This window comes from Serinus canaria, chromosome Z (genome assembly GCF_022539315.1).
Source record: "Serinus canaria isolate serCan28SL12 chromosome Z, serCan2020, whole genome shotgun sequence".
Lineage (NCBI taxonomy): Eukaryota > Metazoa > Chordata > Aves > Passeriformes > Fringillidae > Serinus > Serinus canaria.
This window is the reverse complement of record NC_066343.1, coordinates 35,275,513-35,282,280: the sequence shown is the minus strand read 5'-3', so window position 1 is coordinate 35,282,280 and position 6,768 is coordinate 35,275,513.

The following is a 6,768-nucleotide window of genomic DNA, read 5'->3' as shown; positions in this document are numbered from 1 at the left end:
GTCATTTGATTTGCTTTCAAATAGCTTAGCTTTTACTTAATATATTCCTTCTAAAAAGATAGCTGCAAATACTGAAGGCAAAAAAAGAAATCATATTATGCAGGAAGTCTTATTTCAAAATATGAAGTAAAAGCTTCTGGAGTTTTACACACTCAGATGGAAGTGTTACTACCACAGAAGTATCATCATCCAGAAAATCACGATTCTGAGAAATGACTGTTGCCACTTTGATTTTTTTTCCTAATAGAAGATCAGCCAGTGTTTTGATTACAAGACTTTTTTATTTTGAAAGAAAACTTAGGTCAAATTTTCAGAAGCAGCATAGATCTTTTCAAGCCCACATACAGGTCAGAAGTACCATCACAGGAATTTACTCCCTGCATGTGTGCCCTTGTGCATATGTGAATTTCTGTGAGATGCATTGTATAGCTTATCTCTGGCTTCAGGGCTGCAATGCAAGGCTTTAATTTCTTTTGTGCTGAATAAATTTGCTATCTAGCAGTACTCCATTGGACTACACTGGAGCCAGCTACTGCTCCAAAGCAGTGCTAGATTGCTTCAAGCAGGGAAAACACTGCAAGGTATCTTTTGTGTTTCTGCATACAGATGATACAGAAATGCAAAAATAATAATAACTGTTAGAATATAATTTTTGGGGAAAAAAAGCTGGAAATAAAACACTGTGTCACAAGTAAGTGTTAGGAATTTTATTTTGACCAGCAGTCCAAGATCTTCCCAGAGATGTCACATGACAGAAAACTGGGAGGGGAAATTACTGATCACATTTATACCATCCCAGACTTACTTTGACACCCATTTAAAAAGAAAATAAATATGTGCGTCTCTGTGCCTGTTACAGCACTTACTAGAGTGTAAGGTTTTTTATGTCATTGTAGAGGAAGAAATCTAAGCTCTTAAATATGAAGGTCCCTGGCAGTGGTTTCACATTCTCATCTCAAAATGTAATTAGAGAGAAATTAAAGTAATTTTCAGAAAAGAAGAAGCTGCCAGAGTGGCTAAAGGTTACCATACTGTGATATGACAAACCAGGTAACCACTTAGGACACTGGATATTAAGGTTGCTCTCCAGCTTATTTCTCTGTGAGTCTAACCCACATGATGTAGAAACCTTGAGCTCGTGTGGTATGTCTTTACAACGCAGTACAAGGTCTCACAGGAATGCACAGACAGTATCACAGGATATGCCACAATCATTTGGATAGCTGGCATTGCTGTGAGGAATCAGAAAATAAACTCTTATGAAGAGCACAGAAAACCTGAGACTGCTGGACTGACTGGTATAACAGATGAGGACCTGCTCTGCATCGTTTCTGTCCCCAAACCAAGACTGCTAGTCTCTTTCCTGGGAAAATTGTGTCACTACCCAGACTTCACCTACGTGCTGAAACCCAGCCCATACCTATGCCTAAAGATTTGCATATATGCTTTGCTACAAAGGTCTGGCTGAACTTTCTGTGCTGAGGGAAGGCATGAAATGGGTGCTTGGTGTGCAACATCAGGCATTGTCATTATTTCACCAGAAGCTTTGCTTTAATTTTTACTGACAGCAAGATTTGCCATGGAGCAAATAAGCATTTCTTTAGAGTTCCAGCACAGCAGTGCTGAGTGTGTTGGCTGGTGGGAAGCGTTGAGGAGCAGGGCAAGTTGAGCTTTCTCTCACGGCTGGTGAGTGTCATCCCCCACGGCACACCCTCCACCTCGGATCACCCTTTCAGGAAGGCTGTGTGAACTCCATGAACACAGGATAGGGGCTGCCAAAAAAAAAAAAAAAAAAGCCATGAACTTCTCACTTTGGGACAGAAACAGCATCTGCTGAGTATTTTCTTGATTCTGAACACTGCAAGGTCTGCAGTTTTTCAGGAACTGTTTTAGTAGAGGAGGGGAAAAGTCTTCAAATCTTTTGGGAAATCTCCGGACAACAATTTTCATTAATATTTTTTTAGGAAGTCTTGAACTCCTCATTGACTAGGATAACATTCCCATAGTGTGTTCCAACTTCTGCAAAAGCCATTAACATAGACTTCTTTGAGGAGCACAGCTCTATCTGCTAGAATAACACATTTGCCATGCAGAGTATCTAATAGACTCCATATAAGTTGAATGTGTCACAGAAGAGCTGGAAGGGCACAGAAGTATTTTACCATATTTCACTTTACGCCTAAATATGTGATAAATGTGGGATTTGAATAAGTATAAAATGTTGGGGTTTTATCTCACCTTTCGGCAGGTACTTCAAATGTTGTACTTTGATGAAATGCTGTACAACTTCGAGCAAACAAAACTAAAACTCAGGAGAATGTGTTGCATGTTCTGTATTCCCTACAGCAAAATAGCAAAAGGAAAATAGCTAATCAAAGCCTTGGCACAGGGCAACAGGTGAGATTTCAAGTATTGCAGGTAGGTATTCCAGAATGAGCTGTAATTTGATGGCAAAGATTCTCAAAGTATCACAAATACCTATGAGAAATTGATGTAGGCACTGAGGTATCCAAAATGAAGGGCTACTTTTGGAAAATCTGAACCTCCTTGCTTTATTTTTTGTTTTAAAAGTTTCTGAAGTGAGAAATGAAAGGGATGACAGAGACTCTCTGATCACTTTCACACTGTCATATATTAGTAAGGCAGAAAAGGCAGTAGAATGATATGAAAGGGAGCTTTGGCCAACTGCTATCTTTGATGAGGCCTGACAGAGGGAAGTGAATAAAAAATATACATATTTGTATTTATAGACAGGCTATGGACGCTTCAATTGTTAATAACTTTCCCTTATGATGACAAATCACAGCCTTTGTAAGTATTTTGTGTTACCTTCAGTAACATCAGGTATGAAACTTCAAAATAAATCAGTTTTTCCCAAAATTTAGTAGACATTGTCAAAGCCTCTGACAAGAAGTAAGCCTCATAAAATAAACCCACCAAGGAGTATTACAAGTATCTGTGCTCTGAAGTTTGTTGATGGCAATGTCCTTCACCTGTGGCTCACTGTAGAGAGCCTAATGCTGCAGCACACATTTTCAAAGTTCACAGCAGCAGCTCACCACAAGACATCCTTAGCTGACCCTACTAGAACCTACTCATTACACCTCAGCTATTGAATCTGTTAGAGAGAGGCAGCATATCCTCAGCTTCCAGATGACAGAGGCTGCTCACTGACTACTTATGGAGACACAGCTCCTCGTAAGTACTTTTCAGTGCTTTAAACACTGCTCTCACATGTGTTCTTAAACTCAGAAATTGGTGCTGAATGTGCTGTGGTGTGCATGCAGCCTACCTATGTTACTTCATTCCTTTCGCTTGTGTACACCTATTATTTGGTATGGTCTACTTAAACCAGTTTGATGAATCTCATTAAAAATAAATCAGACTATTGCCTTGTAGCTTGCTTGCTGTTATAATCCAAATATAACGAGACAAATTCAAATCAAATAGTTTTGAAAGAGGATTACAGGCAAGATTTAATACCAAAAGAAAATAAAAGTATAAAAAATAATGGCATAAATAGCATTAATTTTACTTGTTTCTTAATTAAATCAAGATCAGATTCAATATGGATTTCAATATGTTTGAATCTAGAGAAGTTTTATTAAAGTCAAAATACCCCAGAAGTTTTTTTAAGTTCTTCTCTCAAAAGTTACACTTTGGAATTGAGCTGTTTTGTTTATGTACAAGGCAGCTTTCACATTAGCAGTAAGCACTTTGGTAAAGGAATTAGGATAATGTCTAGAGGTTCTCTTGAAGGCCACACTCATCTCTTGGAGAAATTAATTTAGTTTATTAATGTCAGTGTGTTGAAATCCATGAAACAATGAGTGGTATATTCTACATTCTCCAGCAGCCTGCAAACAGATGCATTCCCATTAAGTTATTTTATGCGGCAAACAAACCTTTCACAAGTTATACTTTCAGAAGAAGTAATTTTTCAATTTCAGAGTAATGTAATATGTGATCAGCACAGTATTCTCTTCACACAGCCTGGCTGTTTTCTGTTGCCTGTCTCTGGTTAGTTTCCAGACAGCACTGCTGGCAGTGTAATGACACATGCCCCCCTACATTACATTATGCTTGTGAAATCTCTTCTGCTCTCTCTGGGGACAGGGAGGTGCAAGCAGCAAACCACAACTCTTCCAGCACTGTTTCATGGAACATTCTCTGAAAGGCTGTGAATCCAGAAAACTGCCAGTCTCTGTGAAAAATATGGGTCTGTTCAAACACAGTCTGACTAGTCAGTCACAATTTTAATTAAATCCTTCTGTCTCTTCTTTGGACTCTTCCTTTCCTAGGTGTTTTTTAAACTTCTACAAATGAGCTTTGTGGGTCTTGCCACACACACCAGTGGTAGCATAAGGCCAGTGGGCACAAGCGGCTGTAAGACCTCCTGAGTATACAAGCAACTTGGAAAGAAGGAAACAGGTAGGAGGTGAAACTGTGTCTCTATTCCCCTAAGAATACAGCCAAGAACAGCGATTTGCCCTGTAAGCCATCAATGATTAGTTCTAAGGGACATTTTGTGAGCTCTTCACACAGCTGTTGTTCCTGCCCTTTCTCTCTTTTCCTATTTCAAGAAGGGCAAAGTACAGGATTTCAACAGCTAAGTCCTCATTGCCTCTTGGAGCGGCCTCTCTCTACATTCTAGGATCTGATATAAATGAATGCTCAGGCAGGAAAAAATACCCAGAATATTTGTTGCAAAGATAATTTTGTTGCTGCACTTACAGAGGAAGCAAATTAGAAGTAAGACAAGAAAGAATATGGAATGATATTGCTCTGGTTGAGACTTACAGGTCTACTGTCTAAAAGGCAAGATCAGCCCTTTAAAAACAAATATGGAAAATAACAGTTTAGATATGAGTGATCAGGGAGATAAAATGACCCACATTTCCAGCAGCATGAATGTTACCTTAATATCAAATCTCAGAATCTATTGGAGAAAGCAAAACCTCAGAAAAATATCAGTTTTATCCAAGCCATGCGAAATACAGTCTCATATATGTGCATTGTGTCAGTCAGAGACACCAAATGCAGGAATGATATTAAGGGCAATGAATTAAGGAAAAAGAGAGTATTGGGACTCCCTTGTGATCAATACTGACTAGTTAATTATAAAAGTGGACCAAACAATTCAAAGAAAGAAAGTGAAAAGCGTGGGTGTTAATAGGGACAATATAGAAGGACAGGCTCGAACATAGAAGCAGGGATCCCTTATATTTAATTTACAACAGAACTGAGAAAAGCCAGAAGAAGATGTGTGCTTTGAGTGAAAAAAACTTGTTGAAAATTCTGCCATCACACTTGACAGGTCAAATCACGAATTCTACAAACCCCCCGCAAATCTTCCTGCCTCATTTCTCTTATGATTTTTCCCCCCCAAAATAATGCAAGTTTTGTTTACTGGTACTCTTACAGTGTTTGGCAGAAGTAGATATTTTCAACATAATGGCTGGTAGATGAAAAATCTCCAGATTTTTTTTTAATCTATGTAAAAATTCTTGATGGAGTGGGGCAGACCTATCAATATGGAGCGGTGTAGTAAGTCCCAGGTCATACATGCCAGTCTCATTAGCAGAGTAACACCAAATTTCAATTATATTACAGAATTTTTAAATTCATCTGGCATGAAGAATACAAAACAATAAGACCCTACTGTCTCAGCTTGACAAAGAGAATCACAAAGTTTCTTGGTGAGGTTTTCCGTGATAAATGATGCATTTCTGTGGCTGGTGGGTCTCTGTCTGCTCCTAACATAGATTCATGGTCTCAAAGAGAATCATTCAAAGCCTGCAGAAATCAAGATGAGTCTTTTTACTGTCTCATGCTCTGGCCTTGTTTTTGCTGATAGAAATACAGCATCTGGAAAGCATATGTAAACTGCTGTAAATTGTCAAGATTTGCAAACTAAGTCAGAAAACCAGGTGATTTGTGTTTTACATTTAAATACCCTGAGATGATTGGTAAACACAAATCAATCAAAGCTGCATAGATGCCATTGCTTACCAGGGAAACAATTAAAAACAGGTTCTAGCATTTGCTGGACTCTGTTACCAAAGAGTTTGTGCTGCAGTTCCCAGCACGTCCTGCATTTATGGGAAGAAGTTATTCAAAACAGGAAAGTATTCTTTCTCACTTAATTATGGTGACATTGAAGTGTACTTGTTTAGTTTTCTTCTGAAAGTTCTACATACTTCAATATCAATGTTCTAAATATTGCCATTTCTTCCAATCTTTCATAAGGTGTTAGTAAAGCATGCATTCCTAAATCCTAAGTCATAAATATCAGCTGATACCTAAATCCTGACAAGTTTGTTTTCAGCTCAAGCCATACTAGAAACTGTATGTCCCGGTTCTCACCAAAGCAGAAATGAGCTGTGTGGTTATTAGAGGACAAAAAGTCCTCTGCCTCTGAGGCATTTCTCTTCATCATAATGGGGGACTCTCCAGTGTGCTGCCTTCTAGGAAAATTGTCATTTCTCACACTATACATATGTATTGTACTAACAGTGACAAATGACTAAAAATTAAATATTGCCTTAATGGATCTGCAGGATTTCAAACACTGTGTTTTTGTTATGCTGATCTTTGTTTCAGTGGTGAAGTATTTCCCATACAAAATGAAGGCCTTTATTGCATCTGAATGGCCTTCGATGCCCACAGTCTCTGGAAAAGCAAGGTAGTGAGAAGTGAGCAGCCTTCATAACCTACGAGCACAATACCAACCAGCATCAGGTAGGTCCTAGTGGTTTGCACTGGATG